Genomic DNA, 11,302 nt, shown 5'->3' with positions numbered 1-11,302 from the left:
TCCACTTCCTCCCCCCCCCTTCTTTTTTCCCCCTGGGATTTTGTACCCTGCGAGTTCCGAGGAGATTTGGGTCAAATCCATCACCTGGGGGGGGGGGCTGGGAGGGGGGACGTGGTACCTGAGTGCGGTCCCGGCCGGGTGAGCGAGGCCGGGCGCTGCCTTCCTTGCCGCCGCCACCCCCCCGCCGCTGCCACCGGGGGGAGAGGATCACCCTTGCAAGCCCCCCCGGAGCAACCCCACAGCCAGCTCTGGCTGCTCCCTTTTGTCCGGTAGCTGGAGCGGGGTGGAGGGGGGGGGGACGTCGGAAAATCTCTAGCAGGTGATGAGAAGTGCCGCGCTCGCTGGGGAGGGGGCGTGCGTGTCTCCCCTTGCCCTGCCGTAATGCACATCAGATGTTTCATCAGATCCCGCAGGCCCCATGCGGCTCCTGCCTCCCCCAGCAGCCCCCGAGCCCCCGGCGCTGCCGGGGCGCGCTGTGCCGTGCCGGGGGCGGGGGTCCCGCCGGGGGGGGCGCAGCCAGGAATGTCTCCAGCTGCTGCCGCCGCCCGCTTCCTCACAGCTGTCAAAATGCACTTGAGGAAATCCACTCACACCTCCCCGAGCAAGGGTCTCCTCGGCGGGACGTGACACCGCGCCGCAGGACCATGGCTCCACGGCTATGCACCAGCAGGCACGTTTTGACACCCCCCTTGCAGCCCCCGAGACATCCCGGCCGGCTCCGCTCGCCTGGCCCTTCCCTGGTTTTGTCCCAGGCCAGGTTTGTTTGCTGGGTCTGAGCGGTGCAAAGTTTATTTATTGTTCTTTAGGGTTTGACTTCGAAACATCTTTTTAAGATTGAAATTCTTAACGGTGGTGCCAAGCTCCTGTGGAAATTCCCTTTTATCAATACGCTGCTGCCTTGTAAACTGCAACTTGCAGCTTTCCTCTAAGGAACTCGCTGTGCCAGTGTGGATGTCTGCAAAGCCCCTGTGCCCCTGGGATGGGCTCTGCCCTTTTTGACAACAGGGCTATTAAAGGAATAGGTTTTTCTTCTTCATTTTTACCTCACCCTGAGTGCCTGGTGGCCCTTCTTTTGTCCTTGTTCTCTTACTATTTATACTGCTGAAGAGTTTTGCTATTTAATTGCCTTTGCTACGTCTAACTAGATCGACTTTAACAATTCTCATCTCCAGTGTTCAAAGACCAGGGGCTGAATGAACTCGGGAGCAGCACAGAGGGAATCCGGGCAGGAGAATTTAAGGGACAGCAGTTTTTCTCTGTCAGAGGAGGTAACAACCAATGTACTGTTCCTAACCAGCAAGTTCGTATCATACATATAATATATATTTTAATTTTTTTCTTGTGCCTCACAAGTTGTGCTTTCTCCTAATGCCTTTTCCCTGCTGCTTTAGGTCTGATGCCCTCCGGCAGCCATTCCTCATCAATCTTTCTGCCTCTTTTTAAAGTTACACTTTTCGGATGGGTTTTGCCCTTTTGACTTAAAGGAATTCCGCGCATCCTCCATGCGCCAGACCCCGGGTTCCTCCCTCTGGTTGACTTCTCCAGTCAGGTCTCATCATTTCTCAGAGCGTGTCCTTCGAACCACACAGCCCTGGCTGCCCTAGTGCGGCTCGTCCTCCCCTTCAGCCCATACTGCATTAATTGCTCCATCCAAGGTTATTTTCGCGGCTCTTTTCCTTACCAAAACCGTGCCTAAAATAGCACCCCCTCGTGTCACTATTTGGTGAAGAAATCTGCCGGCTGTCAGCACGTTGAGCATTTCCCATCTCTTCCTGCTCAGCAGACATTGCTGGGTGGCGGGTGGCACTCAGGGCTGTAGGATTTTTCCCTGCTTTTCTCTCTCGAGGTCACTTGTCAGGGTGCCCCTGGGATTAGAGGATCTGGTCCCACTCAGCCCTTCCTTAGCCAGGCAAGAAGCTGCGCCTGCATTTTAAAGGTGAGCGCTGTCAGGAGAAATGCGCATGATACACAAGTCATGCTCTAGCAAATTTGGCATCTTTTGGAGCGCGGTGTAACTTGCTCCCTGGCAGCACGATCGACTGCCAGTTTGAGCGCCAGGTAATTTTACAGAATAGTTACCAATTCCAGTGATTTAGAGGCTGGTTTCCAGGAGACTTGGGATGCCTGAATCCCGAGGCACTGAGGCACCGAGCCTGCAGCTTTGCTCCAGCAGCAGGGAGCTTGCGTGGACGCAGGCGCCTGATTGCAGGATGGTGTCCGGTTGCGACGTGTTTGATGACGTGTTTGAGGAGTAACACTTTGGAGAGGATCACAACTACTTCCAGCAGTTTTGCACGACTGTTGGCTTTTAGGAATACACTTCTGAGTTCCCTTTAGCTAACGTAGGTTTTACTTTTTAGGAGTGTTTCATAATTTGATTAAAACTTTATACGATCAAGCAGTAGCATGAGCATTTTGCAACTATCTTTAAATAGGAAGCATTTAATTGTTTGGGGTTTTTAGGGAGAAGTGCTACTTTCATGATTATTAACGGGGCTGTGTCCCTGCAAGGCCGTTTCAGGCAGGCGAAGGCTGAGGAATGCTGTGCAAGAGGGTCCGGTGCACAGGGGGAGAGCGAGCACACCCAGTTACGAAGGACGGAGAGGCCGATGACTTCAAAAGGGGAGAGGATGCCGTGGGGAAGGTGTGCCAAGGTCTGGATTCTGGGTTTTTTATCTGTGACTAAACGCATTTCACAGTAGAGTTAGAGTAAGCTGTGCTGTGCAGCCCCAGCAGCGCAATGGGATTTCATCAGACTTGAGAAAATAAGAAAGACAGGGGAATTTATTGTTGCCTCTTCTCCTAGGTAATTTCCCCACCTCGGGGCTTAGTGCAAGGTGCTGACTTGCAAATGACACATCATTACGAAGCCAGCCCAGAGCTGCAAAGCATTGCTGGGAAAGTGGTCGGGCAGAGCGGAGGGAAGCTGCCTCTTGGACTTGGTTCCTCCTGGTGTGGGACCTGCTCTGGGAACGTGTTGATTTAATTCCCACAAGCTGGTTCTCGGATGGTGCGAATAAAGCTGCTGACAGTGACTGAAATGGGATTTGACACTGGAGAACCTGTTAGGCTCAGTAAACGTAGGTCTGTTGGGAAGCTTCAAAGGGTTGTATTTTAAGCCACTTTTCCCCCATCTATCATCGATTTAGTATTTTTGAATCTCTGGTAACTGTAGTTTTTATGATGAACGAGCAGAAGTTGACAATAAAGCCACAGAGAATGAAATGCAAGAAAAGTCAGAGCTAATTATATTAAAAATTATACACCCATTTTTTTCCTGATTGCTTGTGTAAAAATCAAGTGTTTGAGAAATGGTCTCAATGAGTTATGCACCAGATTTAAAGACGGTCTGGCTTCTTTGATAAAATATGAACTATTTGAAAGATTTATAAGGCTCAGAAATCCTGCCGAACGTTTTAGTATTTAGAGCAGCAGGAAACCACTCTGTGATATTTTTAAAACAGGTATTTACTCAAGTAATTGGTTACTTTTTATGTGGAATAAGAAAACCTGGTGCAGCTATATTGGACTTGACATAAAAGAGAGGTATGTAATTTGTGAGCAAAACAGGGTGGAATGTACACATTGTACCTGGGGAGGTATTTCGAGAAAGACAACTCCTTGAGACAAAAAGCCAAAACAACAGACACGCTAGGTTGCATGCCAGAATTGTTTATTCCTCAGTTAATCAGCTGTGTAATGAGTGTCCAGAAACAATCCCTTCTGCCCAGGTAGTTTAAGTTTCAAACTTCGTAAGCTTTGTGGCCTTCATAAAATGGATTACATGGAAGTTGGACGAAAAACACATGTTTCTGAGAACATTTTGGTTCAAATAAAAAAAAAAAAGTGGCAATGTCGGTGCCAACAATTTACTACAGAATATCTGAACCAGATGCCGTTAAACTATAATTCCAAACAATTTGCCAGAATTATGTATTTACTTTATTCTTTAAGTCAAACTAAAGATATGCATGGTTTTTATTACTTGTGGATATAAACAAAAATGTGATGTGATTACAACTAATATAAGGCAGATAATGCCGAACAGTCATGATTTCTGTGACTACTGCACTAGCTAAAGAAAAATGGAAGCTCTGTTGGTAATTATGTGTGAAAGGGTCGTCAAAATGTGGCTGTTCAGATTGAGACGTATCAGACTGCAGTCTGCTTAGTCACCAGATAAGAGCATTGGCCAAAAGCATCTATTTTGCCCCTTTTCTCACAGTAGTGCATTTTTTTTCCCCCTGAGAGAACGGGGAGGAGATCTGCAAGACATGCTGAGTTACATTCTTAACTAAAACAATACATGGAAGGGACTCTTGCTAGGAGATACTTGTAGGCAATCTCTGACTTGCCGGTTCTTATCCAGATGAGCTGCTATGTGATGGTTGAAAAGACAGACATTGACGTCAAAATTGCCGTCTTGAGAGGACAGAGTGAGTTTTAGCAGGAGTTTTTATGACATTACATGTCATTCAGGTTATAAAGGGTTCTAGCTGGCACTCCCACAAGCTGAAACAATCTTTACCTACTGTCAAGAGGCTCTCAGAAAACCTCAAATAATTTCCTTGAGTGAAGTGGCTACCTCAGTCAGCTGCGGCTTGACGCAGGGAAGTGCTGAACACCGTGTAACACTCATAGTCCCAGGTCGGACTCCAAATCAGCAGGGAGAAAAATACATCAGAAACTAGAGAAAAGAGTTTTGAGAAGAAGCTTTGGTTCAGAGAATTGTTCAGCGAAGTCACCAAAACCGAATCCCCCTGTGTGTTATAAAGAAAAGAAGAATCTGCAAAAGATTTGCAGTGGAGCCTCTGGTTTCATCCAGACAACAGCCTGCTGGGACACAGCGAGCTCCGTCTCCCGACCGAGGGCTGCCGTGTCAGATCCTGCTCAGAGGAGCATGGAAACTCGTCACAGCTCTTCTGCAGAAATCCTCTTTGATTTGGGGAAAAACATGCTTTCATATAAGGCAAAAAAGTGTTATCTGGGTCCCCCTGTCAGAAGACCACCTGGTATATATGGTGTCCTCTTGGTTTTACACAATTCAAGGTTAACACATGCTTCATTATGGGCAGGAGCAAAACCCAGAGATGAACTAGGTTCCACCTGCAACACAAGATGTTTTTGCCTTTTTGAACCCACCAAATCCTGAAGCAATAGCTGTAGGAGAGATGAGAATTACCATTACGCTATTAATGCCAAAGCCCAATGCAAATAATTTAATTAAGTTTAAGTGTCACGGCTGACATATTTATCGGACACACCCAGCTTATGTGTGTTTATGATGCAGTTACGTGAGGCAGAAGTTAAAGATGGGTGAGATTTGCTAGTCCCAGAGTGTCCTTCTCCTTTGCAGTGCCAGATTCTTCGGATGTTCTGGTTCCTTGGTTCCTTGGTTCCTCCTCCACCTCACCTCCTGAAGGAGTCACAAGTGATAGTTGCAGTCAAAGTGGACATTAACGACATTTTTTTTTTTTGCTCTGGAAGAAACTGTCTTGGCATTCCTGGCCTTCCAATTCATACTAACCCTACCACCTTGTGGCCAGGCCAAAAAAAATGCTATCACCCATCGTGCTAGGACTATCAGAAACCCAGCTCAGGTAACGGGACTGTAATTCCATGGGGCTCGCCAAGAAGGAAACATGCCAGTGTAATTATAGTGGTAATTATAGCACCGTAGTCACCGCCCACAAAGTACGACTCTCTGCAGAGTACAATGATTCCAGAATCAGAGTCCAAACAATGTAATGCTCTTCAATTTTCCTACCCGCCGGTCCTGGCTCTCAGTTGGATTGACCTCAGATTGAAAGTGAATCTGCCTCTCCTGTGAATGGCCGTGCAGATGCCAGCAAACACAAATTGAATGGATGTCTTGCCTGCCTCTCCTATGCTTTTTCTCCACTGATTCACGTCAGCCAACAGCTGATGCTGAAATTAAGGGTCAGTTTTTGTTTTCATGTTGGACCCAACAAATTCAATGCAATTCTGCAGAGCGGGTAAGAGCAACGGGACAGAAAAGCACCTCTAGAGTCCCATCTTGGGCTCTCATTGGCTTTTCATAACCACATCTCACTTTGTACGTGTAGACGGTCTTCCCACTGCTTTGGGACTTCTCAGTGTAGATCAGACAAGAACGAACCCATAGCTCTAACTGTTCCCATGGCCTAACTACAATTTCTTGGTGCGACCTCGCATTTCACTTATATGGGATCTCGGCAGATGCTCTGACACACAGCACAGCCTGTAAACCACGTTGGCTTAGAGATACTTGCATGTGCTGATCCATTTGTGACCTACATGACACAATTTATGGGTTTGTATTCTCCCTGTGAAATAACGACTGCTGTGAATTGAAATTCACATGGGAAAAAAAAAACTTTTCAGTGAATAGTTAATTGTCAAGCCCAGGCCATTGAGGCTAAAAAGATTCCCCAAATCTTATCAGTTATGAGCAGGACTTGTAGACTGTGTAGAAAAACCAGGGCACAATGTAGTGAGCAGAGTCGTAGAGCCGCGGTCTTGCCGCTTTGTGGGTGTTAGATGAGCCGTTACCAATAATGGAACAGGCAACTTTTAAAATACAAATTGAAGTCCTGCTGCTGTCACGGGGTCTACTGATTCCAGTGGGATCACTTAGATGCAGGAACCTGTCTGAGCCCATCTTTTTGCAGGGCTGATGCTAACATCTATTTTCAAAGTAGCTTTATTAATACCTTTAATTATTATTTATCACAAAGTAACTTGCAGTTTGCCACTGTGGCGTGCATGTTGCCTGCATCATCCGTATCTGTATTTATTCTGAGCATCATTTAATGTGTTTTTATTATGATTTATTAAGATTAGGTTTTTGCTTGCTGTGGAAGCCTTTTATTTTGTAGTGCTGTGGCGGTGGGAGCTCTGTCCTTTTGTTTATGCATTGCCACGTGCTTGCTCCGGGGACATTGTGCACAGTGTATCCACAAGCATGCACGCCTGCTTTCAGTGGGATCTGATGCCAATGAAAACACATTCTTTGAAGAGATAGGTAATTACTTAAGACTTTGTCTAATGTTATAGCAGGACCAATAGACTATTTGAACCAGTTTAGTATTCATAATAATACATGGTTCGGAGCTGAATAAAAGGCTATAATTCTTTTGAGGGGTTCCACTGACATAATAAACCACGAGAGCTCAGCTAGTCAGCAGAAAGCAAAGATTGGATTATAGCTGGAGTCATCAGCATGGGACCGTACATGGTAGTTTCTCATGTCTGCAAAGGGATTATTTCAGAAGGTTTTTTTTCTCCTTATTCTAAATTACTTTGAATCTATAACCCAAAATGGAAGAATTGCTGGATGCTGTTTTCTGTGAGAAAAGCCCTCAGAGATAATATTTTCTGTCTTCTCTGTTCTAGCATAATCAGATTTTGTTCTGGAAATGTGTCCATGAATGGAATTCAATTCTTCCACTCTTTCACCCGTCCAACTATAAATAAGCTGTGGTGCTGCAGTACTGTACAACTATATCTGCATGTCTGGCTGGTGCACGGATGTCCCCTTGTGCTGGTGTTCAGGTGGCTCTTCTCCCACCTGCTTAAGAGTTTTGCCTGTCTATGGACCAAGGCTGGACCTTATATTTATTTAAATGGACTCTGTATATGGGTTGGGTGGATCCTTTCCTGGGGCTATTTCAGCTACACCCATTTTCATAGCCAGTAGTGGGTCCCATGTGCAAAATATGCTTTGCTTTTCGGTTGATGTCATATTGCATTTATAAGTAGTTAGGGACCATTTCAAAACAGAGATGTGTTTATATAAATATTTATTTATTTATTTATTGATAGCCTCAGGAAACCAAGTCAATGACTGAGGAAATAAATAGGCATGGAAAAAATCATAAGGGTATTGTTTATGAGTAGATTATAGTCAGATGATAATAACAAGCAGAATGAATACATTGGAGAGACAGAACTGACATGACGGATACTAGCTTTAATAGCAAGTACTGAACTTTCAGTACATCTTGTTTTAGGATTCATATTTCTTGAAAATCCACAGGAATAAATTGGACTCTGGGTAAGCGGTTCAGACAGAGCTGACTGGAGGATGGAATGTGCAGAACGAGACCACAGACAGGGTGTCCATGGTCTTCTGCTGCCTCCTGGGACTCCTCTTCTCTCTGCCTTTCCAAATCTCCACGTTTAGTCAAGTTTCTATTCTGATAATTGATGGCACATTGGACGAGGTAAATGCTGCCTATGCTTTTGTGTCTTCTTTCACCAGCAGCTTTGCTGGGCGCCCTGAAGGTGTCTGCTGAGATTCATCTGTGTGTGTAATGTCCCCAGCAGGAAGGTTGGGGTTGGTTCTCCCCAGTCTCCTGTGACACATGAGGTGTTTCATCCCCAGTGGAAAACAGGCTGTCTCTGGCTCAGATGTGTAGTGGCCGTGGAGCGGACCCTGCTCCAGGGGTGCAGAGCACTAGCAGCCTGGAGGAGGATGCAGGTCCCGGTGGTGCATGGCTGGTGACATGGCTCCGTATCAACCTGTCTCACCCTTGGGCTGGGGAATATGATGGAGAATGGGCACAGCAGCCCTAACACCGACTGTCTAGCTGCCAGAGTCTTTTTGGGAAACTCTTTGCAGGGCACAGACTTGAAACTGGTATAAATTGCACTGAGGCCAACCTCAGCTTGGATGGCACTAGGATGGATTGCCAGAAGGTTTTTCAATAATAACAGCAACCATCCTAACCAGTGACATAGTAATACTCATTTATATGATTTATGGGAACACTGTATGTAATGATTCCAGCATATACAAGCAGGACTGAACTTCTTTTTAGCCTCCTGAATAGAGGCAGCCGTGTAATACACACAGGAGCTTAGTACTCATAGGAATATCCAGCACTGCCTGTGGCTGGAGGAGCTGTTTACATCCATCATTTCAGCTGGCCCCATTAGGAGTTTTGGAAAGCAGCAAAGAAATTTCACTGGTGTTGAAACTAGGAGACCAGGTAGCCTATGTTTCCATGTTCATCTGCCTGCTTGAGTAGCATAGTCAGGCATGGGGATGTTGTTTGTATTTGGGTCTAGATTATCAGTGAATATAGAGCTCGTATTGTCTTGGCTGGGCCCATCATTGTGGGCAGACTGTCTGACTACAGTGGGTTGAGTCCTGATATCATACCAGCAATTCTTCTTCCACAGCCAGTCTCCCATTATAGGCTGCTGGAACACTGGGGTATTTCCAAATTCTTTTCTGCATCTGTCTGGGGGGGCTACGGAATTCCCTCAGCATTTGCCTTTCTTTCAATGAACATGTGTGGCAGTCTTGATGTACTAAGCAGGCCAAAATCGTTGGTTTTGCATTTGCAGAAAATAGGCTCTTCAGTTCCTTCATTGCTGGGTAAGATTTGTTAGGTACAGAAACCCCAGTGTACCCCCATCAGAGCACTCCTTGCACAGTACAATCCAGGGCACCCTTGCAGATGTGTGGGTACACATGTCTGTGTGTACTGTGTGCATATACATTCCTCAGCATGTGCCTGGAAAGCAGCATTCACTGCAGATGTCCTCAGCTGGCTAAAGAGCAGTGAGAATAGATTCAAACGGGTCTTGTGACAGTGTTACGCAAGAACAAGTCAGGGAGCCTGAGTTACATTTTGTGCATCAACAGACCTAACAGAAGAGAGCCAGACTCGGGTGGCTCAACGCAGCTGAGTTTGTGCGTGTTATCCACCCTGCAAAAACAAGGGGAGTAGAGAGCACATCCCAGGGAACGCCAAACTTACTCCTGCTCCTCATGTATGACATCTTTGCTCTCCATAGGCTCCAGTTTAGCAGTGGAATACTGATTTTGCTCTCAAAACCTTTATAGATTCCTTAGGTGACACAATCACTGCTTACCAATCACCTCAAATGCAGATTGACAGCATCTTGAGGGTATTTTGGGGGAGATGAGATGGATTGGTGATTTGAGATCAGCTTGAAGTCCTTTGAATTCAGATAAATGAGAAGGGATTGATTTTAAGCAATTTTAACTGTCTAAAATAGATTGAGTATTCCTTTTTCCAGTCAAAAATCTCAGTTAATTAGCTGACATCATAGTTCTGTGCCTCTTCAGTGAAGTTTTGAGCAAACCTGTACAATTTCCTGGAGCCGACAAACAGCTCCATCACCTTAGAGTGCCAAAGCGTGTCTCCTGAAATAACCAGATGATTAAACATCCCACCAGGAGGATATAATTTCTCTCAAATTGGTGTCTGGTCCCTGCAAATTAAAACTTTATCTCATTAAAATGATTTGGAGTCTGTTACTCTCCTACCAAAAGTTGCCTCTGTATTTTGAGGACACAAATGACATAATCTAAGTAAAGATGTTTTCACTTCTCAAATCTTGGGTTAGATCATGTATCATTCTCTGACATCTCTCTTGAACATTTATGGGTTTGAATGACATTCAGTAGACCAGGGCATCACTCGTTTTGCCTTGATATTTGGGTATTGCTTTAGTCTGATGGTGTTACAGGCATCATATCTAATTTACGAACATATTTCACTGTTGGTGTTTTATCCTGGGTGTCTGCTGCACGGGGGTAACAGTAGATCTGTTTGTAAATGAAGGTTTCAATAGTCAATGCATATGCCTAAGTATCTCTTGGCATTTCTTACTGCTGCAATTGGGTCTGTTGGGGGCAATTTAGGTAGTTGCCTCTGGCTGTGCTCCAGGATGTGATTTTGTTTTTCTTTCATTGCCATATAACCAGTGCGATGATGACAGAGCTTCTGGAGAGCTCCGTCTGGTTTAAGTGCAGCCTAATGTTGGATGAGGGCTAGGTCCTAACTTCATTTCTGGAGAAGGGACTAGCATTTCATGAGAGCTGCTCTTCTTGTTACATCCTTCTCTTCCTTCTGCTGTCACATCTGCCAGCCTTTAACTCACTGAGCTATTTCAGAGCCAACCTCTTCTCTTGTTACACCAGGTACACTGAACTCTGTCCCTGTGACGTGACCTTCCACCAGCCGCACCTGCTACTTGGTCATGTAATTCTCCTGCAGAATATGGTCTTCGGTCCAGCATGAACCGGTCCAGCAGTGAACAGCTGATTCCCACCAGCCAGTTGAAATGGCATCAGCGCATGGAGAATCCTTTGCGTCATGAACGAGTTTTGCCACAATTTTACTCAGAGTCCACATGGGAAGCAGTTCATCTCTGTCACCCTGGAGGAACGGTGGAGAAACCATGAGTTGCCCCCAGAGTCAGCACTTGTTCTTATTCCCATCCACTGGAGATGTCTGAAAAATGTCCAGGGGAAAATGTATTA

At 45.7% G+C, this 11,302-nt stretch overlaps 1 protein-coding gene across 3 annotated transcripts in view; it reads left to right on the top strand.

Moving 5' to 3' along the window:
* BNIP1 (BCL2 interacting protein 1) overlaps window positions 1-11,302 on the top strand; it is a 178,459-nt gene that overhangs the window by 73,980 nt on the left and 93,177 nt on the right. The window lies entirely within an intron of this gene.

Source organism: Aptenodytes patagonicus, chromosome 12 (genome assembly GCF_965638725.1).
Source record: "Aptenodytes patagonicus chromosome 12, bAptPat1.pri.cur, whole genome shotgun sequence".
Lineage (NCBI taxonomy): Eukaryota > Metazoa > Chordata > Aves > Sphenisciformes > Spheniscidae > Aptenodytes > Aptenodytes patagonicus.
This window is presented reverse-complemented; position numbering and strand designations above follow the sequence as displayed.